Here is a 13,304-nt window from a genome sequence, read left to right as displayed (position 1 = left end):
ATTTTACACTTGCTCTATGGCAAATTATATTAACTTCCACTTATATTACCTGGCATAGTTTTGATGAATGTATAGTTCTGCTCTCCCAGTTGAATAACATATTTGCCCAAGTGGCTAGATATGAAGTAAGCTTGGAATTGCATAGCTTGAGAGTGACCACTTTATACTGTTTGCTACATTTGAAAAAGCTGTGCTTCACTTACCATTATGCAAACATGGTAAAACAAGTGAATTAGTTTGTGTGATGCTAAGTGGAGCGCAGCTATTTCAAATACAGGAAAATGCAGACAGTGCACACTCTCAGTAAGTGCAATTGGTGGGAAAACATGCTATTTCAAGTGGAATTGGCAGAGAATGCACATTAGACATTGAGCCTGATCTTGTGTAGACATGGCTGGTATCACCGGAGAGGGTGTTTGCTTTCAGGTGCAATGTTGAGGTGTTCTGGAGTCCATGATCTTTATTGGGCTCCTGGTTAAGGATCATGGCCCTGCCTCCTGCAGGGAAACTATACAGCCTCTCAATACAAGGGGTAGGACAGGGGCGGTGGGTTCTACCAGGCTGCCGGCCAGAAGTGCCTGTTGGTGCTGTAGCCAGTGGAGCGAGTGTAGGTGGATCATGGGAAACCAGCCTACCCTGCTGTGCTATAATAATAACATAAATAAATGTATAATTCAATAATGAAATAAAACATACCCCAAAAAATGGAAACAATACAATTAAATAAATTAAACAATAATATAATAAATTATTATAAAAATAATAATAATATAATTACAAACACAGTAAAAATAATAAAAAATGAAAATGTATTTAACAACAATGCAATATAAAAATATACATAATAAAGGAAACATTACAAGTACTGAAAAATAATAATAATAATAACAGAAAATATGATTAGATAAATAATAGTATTTTTTTAATTTTATTTATTTTACATTTGTTGACCGGGCTAGTCTGGCTGGATACATGTCCATTTTCAGCAGAGGCCCAAGGAGAAAAGCTCCACTATATACTAGTAAATAACAATGATAAAAATAAACAAAAATAGCACAATAAGATAGAAATTATAAACATGTAACGAACTATTCCCAAGTAGCATAGTAAGAGTGCAAAAGTAATATATCAAAACTAAACACAGAGTGAGGATTTCTATTTCAAAATCTTTGCAAGAGTAATTAAAGAAGAAATAAAGCAGTAACTCACACAAGACTCTATTCAACTATTTACAGTATTAACAATTTTGATAAACATTTTGTGTCAGGGCACTAGTTTTAAGAAGCAGATTTCATCAGCTGGGTGATTTAGATACAAGGTGAGATGATAGGTTGCAGTAATATAAAGAGAAGTAAATTTATGGGAAAAGTAATATCCAAGTGGATGGTAGGTGAACTACAGAGGAGGGGTAATGGTAGTGATAGGGACATGAGGAAGAGTAGTGAGGAAGAGCTGAAAAGAGAGATGGAGGTGGAGGTCAGTCAGGATTCGAACAAGGGCATAGCCAGTGAGTTTTAAAATAGTTTCTTAGTTGTTTTTTGAAAGGTTGTGAAGAGCCTAGAGTGGTCAGTTCTATGGGAAGTTTATTCCAATATGAGCCAATGGTATTTGTAAACAAGGAGAGCCCAGCTTTATTGTGTGTTTTGAGGGTGGCCACTAGTAATTTGTTAGCTGAGCGAAGGGAAGTAAGATTCCTGTAAGGAACAACAAGGTTATTTAGTATAGGTGTATTAGAAGGGTAATGGAGAATTTTATATAGCAATAACCCACGCCTGGGTGTGGGTAATGCTGGATTTACCCACGGTTGGCATGGTTTGGTCCCGAGGGTGAAGCCCGAGGGACCAAACAAAGCCAACCATGGGTAAATCCAGCATTACCCACACCCAGAAGTGGTTATTGCTATTATAATAACATTATTTAAGAAAAGAAATAATTACTTTTCTTAAATAATGGCATTGTATAATGCCTCTTTACTGCCCTTCCGCAGCTGTCTGGTATTCTGCGGTAGTTCTGATGTACTGCGCGCCGCAGTACATCAGAATTGTAAAAGCAACGGAGAACGCAAGATCTCCGTTGCTTTTTTTTTACTGTCTCGCTATGTTAAATGGGTTTAACATAGCGAGGCAGCTTTAAAATAAGCAACAGATATCTCCGTTGCTTATTTTAAAACTGTCTTGCTATGTTAAACCCATTTAATATAGCGAGACAGCTTTAAAAAAAAGCAACGGAGATTGCAAGATCTCCGTTGCTTTTTACACACTGTGTCGCTATGTTAAAGGAGTTTAACATAGCGAGACAGCTTTAAAAAAAGCAACGGAGATCTCCGTTGCTTTTTTTAAACCTGTGTCGCTATGTTAAACTCTTTTAACATAGCGAGATTAGTAGTTTATACTAACGGAAAAAGTCCGGGCGACCGGACCTTTTTCCGTTAGTATATTGAGGGATTTACAATGGGCACGCTGGTTGGGCTGGCCAATCAGCGTGCACGTTTTACGGGAGGTATTGTATAATAGGTAATAACTAATTGATGTAGGAGAATGAGATTTTGAAGTTCAAGCCAGTCAAGCTTTTGAGATTAACACAATGATGTGTGAGAAATGGGGAACCTGTGGCAAACCTGGCAATGCTGTGGTAGGTTGTGGCCAGTTTCTGAAGGTTAGATTTTGAAAGGTTTATAAAAGATGGGGAGGCATATAATAATGTAGAGATAAGATGTGTTTGGGCTAAAGACACCCTGGTGGTTGCTGTTAGAAAGGGCTTAAGTCTATAGAGGGCACCTATCTTTTTATTAACAGTTTTGATAGTTAGGTCAATGTGATAATCAAAGTTTAGTTGATTATCTTGTAGTACAAAAGCAAGGTGAAGCCGATACCAATGCCAATAAGGAGATGAACAGATATCCACAAGAGAACAAACCAAACTGGTAAATACTGACCAACTCAAAAAACTGCAGAAAAGACTCCGTAACCACCTTTACACGAACACTGCTTTATTGTTGACCTAGGTTTCGTCCTTACGAACTTCCTCAGAATACAGTCTATCATTCTACACCATTTATTTATACAATACTGATTATTCAATAATCATATTAATTAATGACCTAATTTCCCGCCATACTTTCTTAAAAGGGAAATGGTATTTGTTCAAAAAAATATATATATATATATATTTTCTCTCATTTAAAACCAACACATATGTATACATTATACTCTCATGCACTTTACAAATAAATATGTACATATAATCTAATACAAATCAACTTTCAAAATTCTATAAATATATATCTAATTTTGTATATGACTATTTATTTGATCAATTTATAATGACATATAATGAATGATATATTACCCTATTTATTGTTGTTATACTACATATATACCATAATGAATATATATATTAACCCTATGATGTTACTGAGTATATATTTTATTACCACAAATTAATTTATTAATGAAATATATATCAAGTTGTATGCTATTAGAATATTACCTTATAAGCAGAAAGCTTAACTATAATATTTGTAATGTGATGTATTCCTATCTTTTTTATTCAGTTAATATAGTTACATTATAAAAAATTGTGTAAAAAATTGCACCCTGTAAATATTGATTCCATTATAAATGTATGTATCCATAATATGTACCAATATTTGATCTTATGTTATTATTATATTTAATTTTTATTTAAATTTTTAAATTTTAAATAAATAAATAAATAAATTTGATACTTGATTGATGAATATCATACTGTATCATACATTGTATATTCTATTTAATTTTAATACTGGCATAATGCTCATATATTCGTTTATGCCCGGAGGTATACATGCATTAAGCAGTATTTGCCATTTTAATTCTTCCATGTCCAAATGATATATGGTTGTCCTTCCCTGTAGATCTTGTTTAATTTGAGTTACTACCATAAATTTGAAAGTATGATCTTTGTATTCCATAATGTGTCTTGCTAAGGCATTACTATTCTTCTGATGTTTAATATCTAATAGATGTTCTTTGATTCTTTCTCTGAATTTTCTTTTCGTCTTTCCCACGTAAAATACATTACATTCTTGACACAAGGCTATGTATACTATATTAGTTGTTTGACAGTTGTAATGTCTGTATATTGATATATTACATTCATTAATTATAACATTAGAACCTGTTACATGAATATAATTGCATGTCTTACATGCTCCACATTTGAAATTTCCTTTTCTTGCACTCGTACATTGTCCAGTATTTCTTTTGTGTTCCAATATATTTTTAAAGGAAGGACTTTTTTTATACACAAATTTTATTATTCCAAAAAATACTTGTCTCCCAATTTTATCATTAATAAAAAAATCCCAATTTTTCTTAATAATACCTTCTATATTTTTGGTACAATCATCAAATTTAATGATATATAATGGGATATTATTATTAAATTTTACATCCATATTATCCAAATTTTGATTCGATATTATACCAGTATTTAGAATTGCTGTGTAAATACCATTCCTTCTTTTATTGATTATTTCTTCATATATCTGGACACAAAATTGTTCTGGATACCCCCTGTTCATAAAAAGCTGCATAATGTATTTCATTTCTGCTATAAAGTCAAGTTCTTCACTGACCATTCTGGCCGCCCTGACCATCTGCCCCTTCACAATGGCTTTTTTCTGATGGTCAGGGTGCCAACTGTCAAAGTGCAAGTACGCATTTGAAAATGTGGGTTTTCTATATATTTTTGTATTCAACTTATTTATTTGTTTGTCATATGTTATATCCACATCCAGGTAATTAATGTTATTTTCTTGGACATTATAGGTAAACTGCAAAAATTTAACTGTGTTGTTTATATATTGTAAAAATGTGTCCAACATATTTATATCATTATTTTTATTCCATATAATGAAAATATCATCTAGATATCTGGTATACATAATAATGTGTTCACGAAATTCTGTAGTAAATAGATAGTTTTGTTCCCAGTAACTCATGATTAGATTCGCATACATGGGGGCACAAGGTGCCCCCATTGCTACTCCACTAATTTGTTGGAAATAACTACCTTCGAAGAATATATAATTATTATTCAATACAATTTCCATTAAATTTATAAATGTATTGATTTGATCTTGTTCATATAACTTTGTTGAATAAAGCTGTTCTTCCAGCCATAAAAGGCCTACATCATGAGGTATTGTAGTAAATAAACTTACTACATCTATTGTAATGAAAACATATTCTTTTTTCATATTAACTTTATTTAGTCTACTCAAAAAGTCCCATGAATCTTTAGTAATGTAACTGAAAAATTTCATGCTTTCCTTAAAGAAATGATCCAAATATTTGCTTATGTTGCATGTGACACTTCTGCTTCCATCTACTATAGGTCTGAAATCCAAGTTATCAAGACCTTTATGAATTTTTGGTATTCCGAAGATACCACTGATTACTGGATATTCATTTCTCAAATAGTTATACTCCAATTCAGTGATACCCCCTTGATATAACATATCTTCCAATTTTGTATCAATTCTTTTATATGCTATATGTACTTGGTTTCTACTTATTTCTACATATGTTTTATTCATTAACATGTTGGTCATATATAAGCTGTAATCGTTGTAGTCTAAAATGACTATACCATTACCTTTGTCAGGTCTCATGACTCTTAATGTTGGATCATTTTGGATTTCTTTCAAAAGCTGCTTTTCACTTGCTGTAATATTGACATAATTGTTGTATTTATATTTTTATAGAATTGTCTTATGTCATATTCAGTTCTCCTTTCAAATTGAATTATTTCCTCATTCATGGGTGGATTGAATAGACTTGGTTTCGTGAACACATTATAATCCCCTATACTATTTTCATTATTATTGTCGAAATATACTTTTAAATTTAATTTTCTAGAAAATAATTTTAAATCTAATATAGATTGTACAATATTGCCTTTAATACATGGGACAAAATTCAGTCCTTTTGAAAATAAATTTGCATGTGCTATTGTAATATCCTTGGAAGAATAGTTATATATCTTATAATCTTGCTTTGCATTCATTATAATAATCGGATGACTTAAAAATTGCACATTATGTTCTATCGGAATATCCATGTTTGAACATACCATTGTTTCTTTATCACAGGGTTGCTCATAATTCCCACATTGTATAATATAATTGTCTGGATTTTGATTAATACAAAAATTAACTGAATAATGCAAATAGTCTGGCATGTTTATAATTTGCCTATCTCCATTTGTTTCTATTCCATCATTTGCATCATTACTTGAAATTACTTCATTATATTGATACGTACTTAATTCTAGTAATACATTATCATTCTCATCATAATCATTCACTTGAACCAATTGTGTATCCAAACAACTACTATCATGATGTTGTTCCACATGTTTGACATCATCCGTTACTTTCATATCATTAACATAATCCTCAGAAAAAGCCGTAACCTTATTACTGAATATCTTTATACAATCAGTTGTATTATGATAGTTAATACGGGACTTACTATGAGTTTTGTATGGTAATGTAAAGTCCTCCGCTACAAAAGATACATCTGTTGTAATAAGAACGTTCGTACTCGACTGTGCTCTCGTGACTGTCCCAGTATATGATGTTAATTCCTCCGCTTTTTGCCCACAGAAAGTCCCAAAAAAGTCTGTTTTGGTCTGGCGCCTGTCTTCTGAAATTCCCACTGGTTCTGTGTGTCACCTTGATTCCTTAACCGGTCTGACCATCTTCCGCCTTCTTCCGTGTGCTCTTCACCTTCCATCCGGGTGTCTTCGTCATCACCCTCTACCGGTGGATTGACGTCATTGTTGTTAGTCGAATGTTGTCTTGTTAAACCGATGCTAGGGTTACTGCTACTTGAATTCATTGATTTTGGATATGCTTGTTGTTGAGCATAAGTTTGTAAGTCTCGTTGGATTTTATTACTTTTTTTCTTAAAGATGGTATCGCAGCATTTGGTGACATCTGTTGTAATATATCCATACTGCTCATACACTTTCTCGAATGATGGGTCTTGAGATATTTGATTATTAAGTGCTTCTAATTGATCAAAAAGTTCTGAAATATGAATATCATTGTATTTGACAATAATCTCCATCAGTCGAGTGCCACAATTGTCAAATAGTGCATGTAGATCTTGAAGCATATGTTTATTGTCAGTACAACCATTCGGGTACCTCCAAAGCCATAAACCTTCGAATGATACCCAATTCCATATTCCGTTGTAGGTAGCTATTTTCTAATTGTAGCCGTTTGACTTTAAAAAGTTTTTTCTCAAAGATTTTGAGCATACTTTCCAAAGATTTTATATTATGTGTGGTTTCCGTTATAACATGTTGTTTAGTTAAACCAACTGAAAAGGAGTATTGTTGATTTTTCCAACTATTTACATCTTGTAACAAAAGTTCCTTTCCACTACATTCTGTATTACCTTGAGTGTTCGTATCCGTTGCTGTAGGTGGTGTTGGTTGTGTCAACGGGAACCCCAAACTGTTCCCCATTTGCGTGGAATGTACATTGTCTCTTGTTAATATTAGTTGATTATCTATTGTAACACTTAGTAGTTTAGTGGAGCTATCAGGTGTAATGATAGTGCCATTGTCAGACACAATAGAAAAGGAAAGAGGGGCAGATTTAAGGGTTGGAGAGAAAAGTAATAATTTAGTTTTTTTGGGATTAAAGAGGAGACAGATATCTTGGAACTATTTTTCTGCTGCTGTAAAGACTTTTTGGGTGGAAGAATGAAGTTCAGCTGGAGATACAGCAGAACAGATGAGAGTTGAATCGTCTGCATATTGAATACATGAGGGTGTTGGGAGTGAGATAGATAGGTTGTTTATAAATATGGAGAAGAGAAGGGGTCCTAAGATGGATCCTTGTGGGACACCAATAGTGATTGGGAGCTGAGAGGAGAGATGGCTGTCCCAAAGGACTGCTTGTTGTCTATCTTTCAGATAAGAGTCAAACCAGTGCAATGCCGAAGGTTCAAGTGAGAGAGATTTCAAAGTGTCTAGCAAAAGATGATGGTTGACCATATCAAAGGCTTTAGAGAGGTCAAGAAACAAAGCAGAAGAGTATAGGTTGTTATTGCGATTTTTGTTGATAGTATCTGTGAAGGAGAGAAGAGCAGTGGAAGTGCTATGGAAAGGTCTAAAGCCATGTTGGGAGTCTGAAAGTAGGCTATTTATGTAAAAGATGATGTAAAAGTTGTTGGTGTATACAACGCTCCATGATTTTAGATAATGGTGATAGTAAGGCTATAGGACGGAAATTAGAAAGTTCATTAGAGTTTCCTCCTTTATGCAGAGGAATGATATGGGAGACTTTCCAGAGGGAAGGGATAGCAGATTTGGTTATTGTTCTGTTAATTAAAATGGAGACTGGGTATGCTAGTTCTGCTGATGCTAGCTGGAGATATTCAGCTGGTAGTTGGTCAGCTGAAGGAGTGCATGGTTTAAGTTTTGCGAGTAACTTTTGTATATAGGTTGTGGAGACTGTACTAAATGTTAGAGTGGGGCTGTTATTTTGAGGGGAGGTGTTTTTAAGGGAAGTGTGGGGAGTCATGTTCTTTGCAAGAGAGGAGACTGTTTTAGTGAAGAAATTGTTGAATGCATTGGCTATTAAGTTGGGTGGGGTCTGTGCAAAGTTAGCTGGAGTAGGTGTTTTGGTATTTCCTGTATGGAGCAGTTTATTGATTCCTGACCAGAATTTTTTGGGGTTATGATTTTGATTTTCTTGATACTGAAGGTAATAATTCTTTTTATCAAGATGGGTAAGTTTTTTGTGGTATTTCTAAGGTGTCTGAAGTTTTGATGGTCAGTTGGGTTTTTAGTAGTTCTCCATTTTGTCCGTAGTTTATTCCTTAATAGCATTGTTTGCTTGGTTTCTTTAGAAAGCCAAGGGGCAGCTTTGGAACCTGTTCTAATTAAGCGTGAGGGGGCGTGATGCTCGAAAATTTGGAGGAATTTGTTGTTGAAATGGGTCACTGCTTCCTCCAGTGGAAGGTGTTTTAGAGCTGACCAGTTACATTGTTTGAGTTCATTGAGGAAAATAGGAAGGTTAAAGTTTTTTTTTGTTACGTATAGTACGATAGCTGGCCTGATTGAGATTGTTATTTGTTTGTTTAGTGATATAGGTGAGAAGGTGGTCGCTGATATTGTCAGGGAGTATACCAGTTTTATAAGAGAGGGGAATATTGTTGACCAATATCCAGTCTAAGATGGCTTGTTTATTGGTAGATTTGTGAATCCTAGTTGGGGAGTTTATTGTTTGTTGAAAATTAAAGAGGTTGAGGTGACAGGTGGGTTTGGGTGATGTGCATGAGTTCCAATCAATACTAAAGTCTCCTAAGAGTATGGTTTCCTGATGAAAGCTACGGGAGAGCCAGCTGAGAATTTTTTCAAGGGTATCCAAGTTGTTGCCAGGAGGGATATAGGAAGACATTATATATATATGGCTTTTCTTTTATTTACTTGGAATTTGCTGCAGAGTATTTCAGCATTGGCAGGGGGGAGAGGTAGGGAGTCAATAGAGGACACCTGTAGTTCAGATTTATAGAGTAAAGCAACTCCACCACCCTTTTTGTTTAGACGATCCCGCCTTAAAATATATAGCCAGGGGGAGTAATTTTGTTGTCTTTGGTACTTATTTTAAGCCAGGTTTCAGTAAGACAGAGAATATCAAATGAGTAGAGGTCAATTAAAGCATGGAGTTGTGTAATTTTATTGTTAATGCTATGAATATTTAGGTGTGCTATTGAAAGGGAGTTAGAAGAGAAAGGTGAACTCAAATTGTTAGTAGTTTGGTTTGAGAGGGGGTGGAGGAGGGAATTATTTGGGCCAGGGTTGGTGTGAATGTCCCCATGTAACAGTAAGAGTGTTTGAGGGAGAGGAAATATTTTTGAGTTTTTAGAGGGTATTAGGTAGGACTTTCTAGTTGTGTGATACTTGTTATGGAGTACTCTGTGATAGTGTGTGGGGAAGGTAAGGGCAGGATGAGAGGAGGTTAATATAGGTTTGTTCAGGTAGGGGAAGGACAGAGCTAGTGTGTTTAGCTAAGCTAGGAGATTTGCTGAGGGTGTAGTACTCATAGGAAGTAAGGGTATAGTATAAAAGAAGGATGTTAAGTAGCAGGAGTAGATAAAGTAGTTTAAAAGGCAAGGGCATGTTGAGATGGTGAGCTTGACAAGGTTGGGGATAAGTATTAGGAAGGTAGGGAATGGGGTGTGGCAGTCAGATAGGAGTGGAGAGTTTTAAGTGTGAACGAGGCAGGAAATTAGATAGGATGTGAGAAAATTGGGGGTGTGGCTAAGCAAGTATAAGAGTAGGGGTACTGGGGTGGGTGGGATTTGGGGGTAGGGTAGGGGAGCGGAGTGAGCCCGAAGGGCGAACGGAGTGGGGCACAGCAAAGAAAGGAAAAAGCAGTGAGAAAAAACAATCAGTAAGGTAGAAGGTAAAAACAGAAATTAGTAAGTAGAAGGTAAATGTGTGTGTGAGGAAGGGGGAATTATAAAAACAGAGAGAAGGGAGGCCAGAGTGGGTAATGGTTAAGCTAGGAGTAGAGCAGGCAGAGAGGAGGGTTTGATAGAGGGTTTATAAGAACTGTGGAGAGTAGGGTGTAAGGTTAAAAAGGACTAGGGAAGGAAAAAAAGAAAGGAGACAAGTGCGATAAGCACGTAGGTGTAGAGTATAAGGTGGGGAGGGTGGCAGATAGGAGAATTAGAGGAGGGTAAAGACTGCCATCTAGTGGTCAAAGTCTGAAAGTACCAAGCAAGGATAATATAGTAGTGGATGCCAATAAAAGAAAAAGTAATGGAGAAGGAAAGAGGATTAGAGTGGTTGGAGAATAGAGGTGGTACAATGTCTTTGAGACAGGTGGGGAGAGCAACTATAGTAGACAGGGAGGGGTATGGCTGCTGGTAGATTTGGCAGTTAAACTACTATACCTAGGATGTGTAGTGGACAAGTATATACAATAAAGGTTAGGAATGAAAAATACAATTTACTTAGTGACCTACAATCTTAGGCTTTAAGTCCAAGGGCACTTAGATACTCCAGGTGAGGTGAATACCCAGGCGGGTATAGGTAGGTGGATATTGCTGATCTATTGAGTCTGATAGGACACAGCCAGGAGTAGATAAAGTGAGTATGGTAGGTTTGAACAGAATCTTAGGCTTTAAGTCCAAGGGCACTTAGATACTCCAGGTGAGGTGAACACCCAGGCGGGTATAGGTAGGTGGATATTGCTGATCTATTGAGTCTGATAGGACACAGCCAGGAGTAGATAAAGTGAGTATGGTAGGTTTGAACAGAATCTTAGGCTTTAAGTCCAAGGGCACTTAGATACTCCAGGTGAGGTGAATATCCAGGCGGGTATAGGTAGGTGGATATTGCTGATCTATTGAGTCTGATAGGACACAGCCAGGAGTAGATAAAGTGAATATGGTTGGTTTGAACAGAATATTAGGCTTTAAGTCCAAGGGCACTTAGATACTCCAGGTAAGGTGAATAATAATAAATTTAAAAATAAAAATATTAACAAAAAAATAAGAATTTCATAAAAAACAAAATGAAGAGAAGGGGTGGAGTAAGAGAAAAACAAAGGAGAACATTAGTAACTATACAGATAATATATAACACTTTCTACAATTACTTTACTTTATTCTGTTACATTTTACTTGTAACACTAGCAATTGCTAAGAAATTCCTTTATTACTTTGAATACTACCCTGTTCCTAACACATACACACTATAGTACACATCATATCGCATCCAGCAATCATTCACGAGTGCATATATTGCACATATGCATGTTCCATGTACATTGATTACACTTGACAGCAGGCCATTCAAGTCACAGGTATAGAGGTCTGCACTTAAAATGCCATCATGATGAATATGTAACAGCACTGTATTTTTATTGATGAAAACCTAAAACAGTATTGTAAACCGCTGAGTTTAAATTTGGAGAGTATGACATTTGAACTCACAAGCAGTGACTACTGTAATACTGTACTTTTCCTTGGGAATACAACCTAATGCAAGCACTCTTTCCTTTTATACTTTAAAGATTCATGTTCACTGTTACCTGAGAATGTGCAACTGTTGCTTTGTGTTACAGAACATACCTCTCAATTTTTTAGAGTAGGATATCTACACAGATCATAAAATAATGGGGGTGCAATGACCCATAAATAGAAATAATATTTTAAATATTGTTCTTGCACACATGGAAAGTTGTATAGGATTTCTGTTAACATACATTTTGATACTTTTGCATGTCCCAATTATAATGATAACAATTTTTATCAGGCTATTGTTATCCCTGGTTTATAGGTCTTACATTACATTGCAAAACTGATGTCAACTTCAACAGTATTGTATAGCTGGGTAGTGTGTGTTTTTTTTTAACCAACCCATGTCTACTCTGTAATACTGGACTGTTGTTTTATCCTACAGACTAATACAGGCATACTGTTCCTTTACAATTGACAAATGCGTACTCAATTTGATACAATTGTTTAACACAATAAGCTGTATTTGCTCTTAATGCTACAATGAGAATACAGTTTGGATGCTTACATACAACTTGCATCTCTCATCCATGCCAATCTTGATTCATAAGTTCACAGATTCAGTAATCTGTCAGCATCAGCTATGGAAAAAGCAGAACACAACAGACTAGCATTAAGAACATTCTTACAAGTAGTGCCTGTAAGTGAAACTTACACATCTATGGAGTACTGGCAGTACAACAGTCCTCGATCCAACGGTCAAGGGTATCCCTCTTCCTCATCCTGAGGTCTTGGTAGTTATTCCTATGCTGTTCAGCAGTGCAGGGGATACTGCTAGCACTGGCCAAATCACAGGCAAACTACTCCATGCATCTGATTTGTAATTGGATCCATGATAGTACTCCTGAAACAACAGGGGACCATACTCATTCACCAGGAATCCAACAAACACTTCAGACTCCTGCACATTCCACCTTTGAGACCGAAATCCCAAAACCTCTCCACAAACATCAGCCATGTATAATGTAGATGAAGACAAATCTATAATGATGTTTCCTGCCAATTCCAGTTATAACAGATACTGACAACCGGCACGTTTTAATTTTGGAACATTTGAAAATGGTGAGCATCACTTACCATTGCTCAAACACATGTAACGTGTTTGCGAGGTGGTAACCAATAAAGAGATGTTAACCAATACAGATATTAATACATAAGTACATAAATAACACAATATTAGTGTGTCAGCCATCTGGAAAATAATCATGATAT

At 35.5% G+C, this 13,304-nt stretch overlaps 1 long non-coding RNA gene across 1 annotated transcript in view; it reads right to left on the bottom strand.

Moving 5' to 3' along the window:
• Positions 1-12,915, bottom strand: part of LOC122791322 — a 35,472-nt gene extending 22,557 nt beyond the window's left edge. The window contains exon 1 of the long non-coding RNA XR_006363132.1: positions 12,748-12,915. This is a non-coding gene — a long non-coding RNA (uncharacterized LOC122791322). The remainder of the gene's footprint in view (positions 1-12,747) is intronic.
• Between the last annotated feature and the right edge of the window lie 389 nt (positions 12,916-13,304).

Source organism: Protopterus annectens, chromosome 17.part0 (genome assembly GCF_019279795.1).
Source record: "Protopterus annectens isolate FY-2018-M chromosome 17.part0, PAN1.0, whole genome shotgun sequence".
In the NCBI taxonomy this organism is placed as follows: Eukaryota; Metazoa; Chordata; order Ceratodontiformes; family Protopteridae; genus Protopterus; species Protopterus annectens.
The sequence above is the reverse complement of the archived record's forward strand: the minus strand, read 5'-3'. Positions and strand labels throughout refer to the sequence as shown.